The 10,523-nt window shown below is 37.5% G+C and overlaps 1 long non-coding RNA gene across 1 annotated transcript in view; it reads left to right on the top strand.

The window, feature by feature from the left end:
• The window catches only part of LOC138150687 (uncharacterized), a 9,015-nt gene extending 11 nt beyond the window's left edge, over positions 1-9,004 (top strand). Inside the window, exons 1-2 of the long non-coding RNA XR_011165631.1 lie at positions 1-7,948; positions 8,657-9,004. The exon at positions 1-7,948 is cut by the window's left edge and continues 11 nt beyond it. This is a non-coding gene — a long non-coding RNA (uncharacterized lncRNA). The remainder of the gene's footprint in view (positions 7,949-8,656) is intronic.
• The last annotated feature ends 1,519 nt before the right edge of the window (positions 9,005-10,523 follow it).

Raw genomic sequence — 10,523 nt, 5'->3', positions numbered from 1 at the left:
TGCCTAGTGAAGTAAGCATCCTTCTTGGGCTCTCCAGAGGCAGATGTGTCATCCTGTGTCTGGAGACAAAAGGATTTCTTTTGGTGCCTGCAGAAAAGAAAAGGATTCCTCTTGGTGCCTAAAAGAATATTCCTCTGGGCACCTGGATTCCTCTGGGTACCTGGAAGGAAAAAAAGATTGCTCTTGGTGCCCAAGGGGAAAAAAAGGCTTCTTCTTGGTACCAAAGAAGAATACCTCTTGGTATCTGGAGGGAGAAAAATATTCCTCTTGGTGCCTGGAGAGGCAAATATTGCCCTGTGTCTGGAGATCCCTCTATCTACAGAAGCATGCTTGGTACCTGGAGACTCAATTATTCTCAATGATCCACAGAGATGTGAGTATTATCCTCTGCCTAGCGAAATATTCTTCTTGGACTCTCCTGAGGCAGATAATATTTTTTGGCCAGGAAAAGCAACTACTGCCCTTTTGGTCCTTGGTGATACAGTCATTCAACTATTCCCCTTGATGCCAAGTGATGTCCACATTTCCCTTGATGGCAAAGAGATGCCTATTTTGACTAGAGATTCAAGTATGACTTGATGACTTAGTATGCAATCAGTTTCCTTCATAAATGAAGATATAATCATTGCAATATTTCTCTTGATGCAAATATCCTAATGCTTTTCTGGAGAATCACAATTCTACTTGTTTCACAGAGTCACAGGTTTATGGAGAGCCAAAAAGCCTTCTTGCTTTCTAAAGAGGTTAGTGGTTCCCTTGTTTTCCACAGAGGCAAGCATTTCCACTTGGTGCCCAGAAATGCAAATATTCCAGGAAATTACAGTACTTCCCTTGATGCAAGTATTCCAATCATTTTCCAAAGAATCAAATATTTTACTTGTTTTATGGGAGTCAGTGGCAAAAAGTCTTGTGCCTTCTGGAGAGGCAAGCATTCCACTTTGCATCTGGAAATGTAAACATTCTAGGAAATTTCCCTTTCCCTTGATGCAAGTATTCTAATAATTTTCCAGATAATCAAATATTCTTGTTTTATGGGAGTGTTTGAAGAACTGAAAAAAGAAAATATTGTCTTCTGGAGAGGCATGTATCCACTTGGTGTCTAGAAATACAAATATTTTAGGAAATTCAAGCATTTCCTTTGATGCAAGTATTTCAATCATTTTCTGGAGAAACAAATATTCTACTTGTTTTATGGGAGTCAGAGGCAAAAAGTCTCTTCTGGAGAGGCAAGCATTCCACTTGGTGTCTGAAAATGTAATCATTCTAGGAAATTACAGTCTTTCCATTGATTGATTTCAAATATCCTTATTTTGTGGGAGTTTCATGAGAGTGTTTGGAGAAGTAAAAAAAAAAATCTTGTCTTCCGGAGAAGCATCTATCCACTTGGTGTCCAAAAATGCAAGTATTCCAGGAAATTCCAGTATTTCCTTTGATGCAAATATTTCAATCATGCCCTGGAGAATCAAATATTCTACTTGTTTCATGGGGGTAAATAGTATCATTGCATTCTGCCTTTACTCCTCTGTCTTGGTACCACCATCACTATATTCTCAAGAGGCAAACATTCCACTTGGTGTCTAGAAATGCAGATATTCTAGGAAATTTCCACATTTTTCTGAATGCTAATATTTTAATCATTTTCTGGAGGTTTAAATATTCTACTCTTATGGAGTCACAGGTATTTGGAAAGGCAAAAACTCCTTGCCTTCTGGAGAGGCAAGCATTCCACTTGGTGTCTGGAAATACAAATATTCTAGGAAATTCCAGTATTTACCTTGATACAAGTATTTCAATCATTTTCAGGAGAATCAAATAGTCTACTTGTTTTGTGGGTGTCAAAAGCAAAAAAAAAATCTCTTTGCCTTTTGGAGAGGCAAGCATTCCACTTGATGTCTGGAAAGGCAAATATTGTAACAAATCCCAGTACTTCTCTTGATGCAAGTATTTCAATCATTTTCTGGAGAATCAAATATTTCACTCAGGGAGTCACAGGTATTTGGAAAAGCAAAAAGTCTCCTTGCTTTCTGGAGATGCAAGCATTCCACTTGGTGTCTGGAAATACAAAATTCTAGGAAATTCCAGTATTTCCCTTGGTGCAAGTATTTCAGTCATTTTCTGAAGAAGCAAATATTCTTGTTTTATGGGAGTCAGAAGCAAAAAAAAAAAATCTTTGCCTTCTGGAGAGGCAAGCATTCAACTTGGCTTTGAGAAATGCAAATATTCTAGGAAATAGGCGTCCTGAAAGGTAAGTATTCTGAAAATTTGGCACCCAGAGAGCAAAATATTTTGCCTGGTTTTTGAAGTCTCAATTTTACCCCTACTTTTTTTTTTCTTTTTGGAATCTACAATGTTTTTCCCTACTCAGGTTCTGGAATATAAATTCTCCCTTTCTCTGATTGGATTGTAGATTTTTCCCCCCCTTCCACTTGGTTTTTGAAATACTAGTTATTATTGTTCTTCCCCCTTGGTGCCCCCATTTTCTGGAAGAGCAGTTGTATTTTTTTCTGCATGGTTTCTGGAATTTTTTTTCCTATACTCATTCCTGTTAAGACAGGAATGAATGGGGGGAAAAAATCCCCCCCCCCTCACCCCAAGTCTGGTTTCTGGAATCTACAATTTTGTCCTGTGCTTCATTTCTTGAATTTTTTCCCTGGCTGGTTTTTTAATTCTACAGTTTTGTCCTGTGCTTGGTTTCTAGAATTTTCTTTTTTTTTCCCTGCGTGGTTTCTGGAACATTAATCCCTCCCTCTTAATTTAATTTCTAAATTTTTCTGCCTTGTTTCTGGAATTTTTTCATTTGTTTTTCCTCCTGGAATCTAAAATAAAAGCATCTCCTGCCACTTGGTTTATAGAATGTGGATTTTCCCCCCTTGTTGTTTTTTTTTGGAATCTCAGTTTTTTCCACTTGGTGGCCAGAAGTACAAATTCTTAATTTTGTGTTGGTAAGTATTGATTGGTAAGTATAATACAAATTTGTATTCTTTTTGTGGCTTTGGTAAGTGCCACTTTTTCTCAGTATTGATCACAACATTTTTATGTGCCGTCTGGGACATTCAAGCCTTCTGCATGTTTTGTGGAATACAGATTATTTGGCTCTGGGAGACTGAACCTATCCTCTTTGGTTTTATGGAATACGAGTTTTTTTCCAAAAATTTGTGGGATGCAAACTTGTTTATCAGCTCAGACATCTAGTCATTCCCCCGTTTTCTGTGGAATACAACCTTTTCTAGAAATTTGGCAGCTGGGAATTCTAATCTTCCACCTCGGTTTCTGGAATAAATGGTTTTGTTTTATTGGTGACTGGGAAGTCCAATCATCTATGGAACACAAATTTTTAAAAAGTGGTGACTGGAAGAGCCGATCGCCTTCTTTATCTGTGGAATACAAATTTTTTAAATGTTCCAGCTGGTAGATCCAATCATCCTCCTTTCTCTGTGAAATATAAATGTTTTTAAGTTGGCTTCTGGAAAATCCAATCATTCCTTTGATCTGTGGATACAAGTTTATAATTCTGGAAGCTGGGCAATATAATTGTCCCACTTGATTTTGGAATACAGTTTTTAAAAAATTGGCTGAGATTTCATCATCCACCTTTGTGGAATATAATTTTCTTCTTTTTTGATTTGGCACCTGGGAGAGCAAATGCAAGTATTAATTATGTTTTAATATGGCAGCTAGGAGATACAGTCATCCTCTTTGATTTGTGGAATACAAATTTTTCAAATTTCCCAGCTGGGAGATCTAATCATCTCCCTTGCTTTCTAGAATGAGATTCCCCTCCCCCACCCCCATTTGGCAGCTGGGAGATCTCTATTAGTTTAGAACACAAGTGTTGGTTTTTTTGTTTTGTTTTGGGTTTGGTTTTTTTTTTTGCTTGGCAGCTAAAAGATCCAATCATCTTCCTTCATTTGTGGAATACAAATTTAAGATTTGTCAACAGGGAGATCTAATCATCCCCCTTCATTTGTGGAATACAAATTTGGTTGTTTATTTTCCATTTTGCAGCTTGGAGATCTATTTATTTTATTTGTGGAATATAATTTATTCCCTTTTATTTGTGGAATATAATTTTTTAAAAATTGACAGCTGATTGATATAATCTTGCTTTATGGAATACAAGTTTTTGTTTTCCGTTCAATTTTCATCTGAGAGACCTAATCATCTTGTGTTTTGTGGAATACAAAGTGTTTGGTTTTTTTTTTTTTTCATTTTGGCATCTGGGAAATACAATCTATTGTGGACTACAAGGTTTTTTCCATTTGGCATCTGGGAGATCTAGTCTTCTCATGTTGTGGAATACAAGTTTTTGCTTTTAAATTTGGCATCTGGGAGGATCTAATCTGTTTGTGGAATACAAGGTGTTTTGTTTTTCCATTTGGCATCTGGGAGAGCTAATCATTCCTCCTTGGCTTTGGAATACAAGTGTTTTTTCCTCCATCCACTTAGCTGGAAGATCTTCACCCCTTTATTTGTGGAGTATAGTTTTTAATTTGGCAGCTGGGAGATCTAATAGCCTTTCTTGTTATGTGCAATATAAGATTTTAAAAATTTGGTTACTGGGAGATATAATCAATGTCACTGGTTTGTGGAATACAAGTTTGGTTTTTTGATTTGGAAAGAAACGTTTTTCTTTGATTTTGGTGGCTGGTCATTCTAAATATATCCATTGGTTTTTAGAATAAAAGTTTGTAAATTGGCAGCTGGGACATCTTCTTGGTTTATGAAATACAAGTTTTTACAGTTTGTTGATTAGGATTAGATAATTGACTCCTTTTCCCCACTCTTTAGTTTGTTGAATGCAGATGTTTGAAATTTAGCTGCTGGGAGATACAATTAAACCCTACTTCCTTGGTTTATGAAATTCAAGTTTTTGGGGGGCAACTCTTTGCAGTTGACTCTTAGATTACAAATTGGCTGTTGGGAGGGCCAACTCCCTTGACTTTTGCAATACAAATTTTTGCAGCCTTAATTGGTATCTAAGAGATCTAGTAGACCCCCTTGGAATTATGTAATACTAGTTTTAATTGGCTGCTGGGAGATAAATCTCCTTGGTTTATGCAATACAATGGTTTATGTTTATGCAACAATGGTTGTTTTAATAGGCAGCTGAACTCCCTTGATTTGTTCGATATAGTTGTTGCTGCTTTAATTGACAGATCCAAGGAGAGATCTCCTGGATTGTGTAATGCTATAGAAGTGGTTATTTAACTAGGAGCTAGGCAATCCAATTGATTGCCTTGATCTAGGCAATCCATGCAAGTTTTCATTGGCAGCTGGGAGATCCAGTTGATTGATTCCCTTGCTTTATTCGGTAAAAGTTGTTACTTTTGTTGGCAGCTGGGAAAGCTAATCAATCTTGGTTTATACAGTACGGTTTGTTTTAATTGGCAGCTCGGAGATCTAATGAATTCTCTTGGATTGTGTAATTAATACAGATTTTTGTTGGTTTTATTGTCAGTTGGGAGATCTAATCATGCCCCTTGCTTTGTGGAATAAAAGTAGTGTGTTTTTATTGTAGAAGCTGGTAGATCCTCTTGGTTTGCATGACAGAAGTAAGATTTAAACTGTTGGTTCAGATTTCTAGTTCCTTTTGGTTTATGGAAGACAAGGTTTTTTTTTTTTTTTAATTTGGCTGGAAGCCTGCTCCAGTTTTCCTTTTTTATTTGCTGTGAGATCTTATCACCTGTCTTGGTTTGTGGAATATGTTAATGTTATTTGTGGAATATGTTATTGGTTTGTGGAATGTTATTTTCTTTGGCAGCTGGGAGATCATCATCTCACTTATTTTGTGGAATACAAGTTCTTATCCTTGTGGAATACAAAATGTCCTTGGGCATCCTTTTTTTGTTTATGGAATACAAGTTTTTTTTTGTGGAATACCAAGTTTTTTATTTGGCAGTTGGAAGAGCTATTGGCCTCCTTTGGTTTATTTGCTGGCTGGAAGAATGAACCATCCTCCTTGGTTTGTGGAATACAATCTGGTTTTGTTTTTTTTTTTTGGTGTGGTGTTTTTCTTTTGGCAGTGGCTGCCTGGAAGATCTCCTTGGTTTGGAATACAAAATGTATTCTTCTTCATCTGTGGAATACGATTTTTTTTTTTTTTTTGCTTGGAAGAAATCATCCTTGGCTTGGAATACAAAATAGATCGTTCCTGTTCATTTGTGGAATACAAGGTTTTTTTTGGTGGTTTGCTGCTTTGAAGATCTCATCCTCCTTGGTTTGTGGAATACAAAATTTATAAATTTATCATTCTTCATGTGTGGAATACAAAGTCTCTCGGGGGGGGGCATTTGGTGTTTTGAAGATCTCATCCTCCTTGGTTTGGAATACAAAACTTATTATTCTTTGTGGAATACAAGTTTGGTTTTTTTTTTGTGCTTGGAAGTTCTTATCCTTTCTCTGGAATACAAAGAATACAAGGTCTCTCGGGGGTGGGGGGGTGCTTTGGTGCTTGGAAGATTTCATCCTCCTCCTTGGTTTGTGGAATACAAGTTTTGGTGTTTTTTTTTTCTTTTGTGCTTGGAAGTTCTTGCCACCCTCCTTGGTTTGGAATATAATTCTTTTTCTTTGTGGAATACAAATTTTTCTTTTCTTTTTTTTTTTTTTTCTAATACTTGGAAGATTTCATCATCCTTGGCTTGGAATACAAAATTTATCGCTCTTCATTTGTGGAATTCTTTTTTGTGGGTTTTTTTCTTTTCTTTTTTTAAGGGTGGTTTTTGTTTTTTGGTGCTTGGAAGATCTCATCATTCTCCCTGTTCTGGATTACAACATTTGTTCTTTGTGGAATATTTTGGTTTTAATTTATATTTTGCACTTGTACGATTTCATCCTTCTTGTTTTGGAATACAAAATTCCTTTGTGGAGTACAAGTTTTTTGGTTTTTATTTTTGGTGCTTTGGGGTTTTTCGATGCTTGAAGATCTCATCTTTCTTGGTTGGAATACAAAATGTATCATTCTTTGTGGAATACAAGTTTTTGGGAGTATTTTTGTTTTTTGGTGCTTGGAACATTTCATCAGTTTTCTTGGTGTGGAATACAAGATTTTTTTGGCCTTTTTTTTGGTGCTTGGAAGATCTCATCATTTTTCCTACATTTGTGGAATATAAGTTTTTTTGGGTTTGTATGATGCTTGGAAGATCTAATCCTTTTTGGTTTGTGGAATACAAGTTTTTTTTTTGTGGTTGGTGTTGGTAAGTGGAATTGGTATTGGTAAATGGGAATATCCCACTTCATTCAGGTAAGTGCGAACTTTTTTCATGATATCTGGAATATGTAAATATTGTAAAGTATTCCTGGGCAGGGTAGGGAGAAGGAATACTACATCTATAAGACAGGAAGTCTCCACTTAGGAACTATTGCAGAGTAAGAAGAAAATTAAGGCAGTGGTCCCCATCCTTTTTTTATAAAGCTGAAAGTAACATTGGATTTGGAATCAGGTGGAATTAAGAGGTCTGCATCTCTACTCTCACCTGGACAGTGTCTACCTGACAAGTCTCCACTTAAGGGAAAGTATATTGTAAAGTAAGAGGAAAAATATTATTCTTAGAACATAACTTCCCCACCCACTTTTTATAAAGCTAAAAAGTAACATTTCAGGATTTGGAATCAGATGGAAATTAGAAGTCTTTGGTTTGACCCTCTATTCGGTCACTTTTTCTCTCAGCCTCCATTTACTCCTTTTTCATGAGTTGAGATTTAGTTGACCTCTGAGTCTATCTCAATTCTCTGAAAATCAAACTTTTAGCAGATTGTAGTAAAAGACATATTTAAACATACAAATAGCTTTTTAAAGTGCCTTCCTAGCCCTTATGACTGTGCATTAATATGTATAATTTGTTTTCTAGGTGTGATAGAAGCCCAGCATTGAAGAGCCCAACCAGCCCTCCAGGTCATTGGATGGATCCTTTCATTGTGGATTTCTGGACAAAAATCATACATGTTGAAGGTATAGGTCTTCTCTCTTCTGTACCTTTCTTTTTTCTTTTTGGAAGGGGGAAGCAATTGGGGTTAAGTGACTTGTTCAAGGTCACATGGCTAGTAAGTGTTAAGTGTCTGAGGTCGGATTTGAACGGTCCTTCTGACTCCAGGGCTAGTGCTCTATCCATGGTGTCACCTAACTGCCCCTAGATTATGGTCTATTTGCACCTATTTAAGTAGTCTATGCTTCTGTTAATTAACTCAGACAGTCCTTTAAACACTTAATAGTGTTAGTGGATTCTGGATTCTGCCCAGATGTTGTCTGATATTTCCCTTTTCCTTTTCGATGAAAAAGAGCAGATATTTGAATTATAAAGTGACAGCCTGTTTATCAGCAGCATAGGATAACAGAAGCTGACCTGGTTCACAGCTTGGCATTTGAGGATAGCAATATATACTCCTTGTCTCAGATGGAAAGCATTGCTCACCCTAAATAATGGCTGGATCATAGCCTTGGATAAAGTTTGTTGAACACACCAGGGTCTTTGCTCTGTAAAAGAATCATGAGATTTAGAATTCCAAGGGCTTTTAGATCCCAGAGAAGGGGCACAATCTTTTGAGCACAATCACAAGTTCACTTCATTTTACAAGAGGAGGCAACTCAGGCCTTGAGAGGGAAAGGGATTTGATACAGTCCTTACAAGTGTCTCTTTTTTTTTCTTCATTCACATACCAGTCACAAGTCACCTGCTGCTGAGGAGACCTACCACAGCTGCGCTGGGACCAGAGAAGAGGAATACGGAAAAGAATGTCTACCAAGAAAACCTGTTAATTTCTTAAATAAGTTTACGTCCTTTGTTATAATTGCAAATCATCTCCATAGACTGTAAGCTTCAAGAGGGAAGGCTCTTTCTTTATCTCTGAAATTCTGACCACATTTTGTCAGTTTCCCCTCCTTCCCCCTCACATCATACTTGTGTGAACTCCCTTGTTGCTTCAACAGAGCTACCTCCTGTTAACTGCTTTCCTCCCCTTTCCCCCAAGATCATGTAATCATGTAATAAACTGTTTCCTTTTAAAAGAACTTTCTTGGTATTGAAAGTGATTTCCTGAGGGGAACTGGAATATAAGTAATCAAGAATCAGAGTTTATTTTTAATCCTGAAACTGTTGGGCTCAGGTTTCCTCTTCTTGGCTCAAGGAAGACAATGCATGTAAGGGTGGAGTCAGCACTGGGACCTGGCTTCTAAGATCAGAGAAATCATTCAAACTCAATATCAGTAAATGAGCTCATTGGTCACTAGGACAGCTGACTGAATCATAAGCTCTGGATTTGACTTTCTTGTCCCTTGTGACCATGATCAATTCCCTTGGGCATAATTTCTTCTGCAAAATCAACAGATTGGAATAGATCCCATTTCTGAATCAGTTTAATTAAGTTTAAATAAGCTCATTCTGTTATTTGCTTCAGTTTGAGCCTATATCAGCTTGATAGGCTTGATATCAGCTTGAGGGTTCCAACCCTCCCTCACATGGGGCCATCCAATAGCAGAAACTTGGCCTAATAGTCAACACCTTGTCAGCCTGACAGATGATCCCAATTTTAAGACTGAGATACTTGGGGGAACCTGGATTTGACCTCCACCCATCATTTTTAGGAATAACCTTTGCTTACCTTATCCCATAGCATTTGTTAACTCATTGTTTATTTGCTGCAGTGGTTCCACACACTTGAGCTTAAAATTTCTCAGTCTTCCTACCAACTCTATTCACCTGTCATCCTTCTCCCAATAGTTAACGATTTGTAAACATTTATCTAACATTTAACTGGTCCATTTTGGTAACTGCCAGGCCATTGTATGTATTATACCCACAATTCATCAGTTCCCTCTTTGTAGGTCTATATAGTAAGCACAGCCAGCTTTACTTGGTGGCTGGTGGGGAAGAAGAGTGTCCTACCAGTACATAATACTCCTGCCCCCTGGGCAGGCCTCTTTCTTTATATTAAACACATTGAGACAAGTACATTCCTCCAGTTTTGGCAATCCTCAAGGTATGAATTGGAAACTGGACTCATCTTGTCTGCAAGTCAATGGAATCCCATTTCTCTTATTCTTCCCCTCATCCCCTCCGTGGTGTGGCAACAACATCTAGAATATCCAGAAAACATCTAGAAAAGGAGAGTTCTTGACCTAGGTTCTGTGAAGTTGGATGGGGGGAAAAATGCATCTTTATTTTTACTAACCTGTCACTGAAATTTAAATCTTTAAATTATTTAAGGATATTCCAAGAAGGGATCCATAGCCTTTAGTAGATTCTCAAGAGGCCCATAACACAAAAATTAAGAAGTCCTGTTCTAGAACTGAAAACATAACCAAATAATATGGAAAGCAGTCCAAGACAGGCCTGCTGGTGCTGTGAATCACAGAAATTCAACTGTGGCTGCTGCCACAGTGGGGGAGGGTGGTTGGGGAGGAGTGATAGAAGTCTCCAAGTATTTTAGTTAGCTAGCTCTTTGAGGGGGGAGTTGGGTCTGCAAGAGAAGCTGCCAGGTCTCACTCCTCCAATCTGTCATCTCACCATACTTCCAAGGAGGAGGACCTA

This window comes from Petaurus breviceps, unplaced genomic scaffold (assembly GCF_028583685.1).
Source record: "Petaurus breviceps papuanus isolate PSGF00001 unplaced genomic scaffold, PetGlider_PUasm1.0 90881, whole genome shotgun sequence".
In the NCBI taxonomy this organism is placed as follows: Eukaryota; Metazoa; Chordata; class Mammalia; order Diprotodontia; family Petauridae; genus Petaurus; species Petaurus breviceps.
This window is presented reverse-complemented; position numbering and strand designations above follow the sequence as displayed.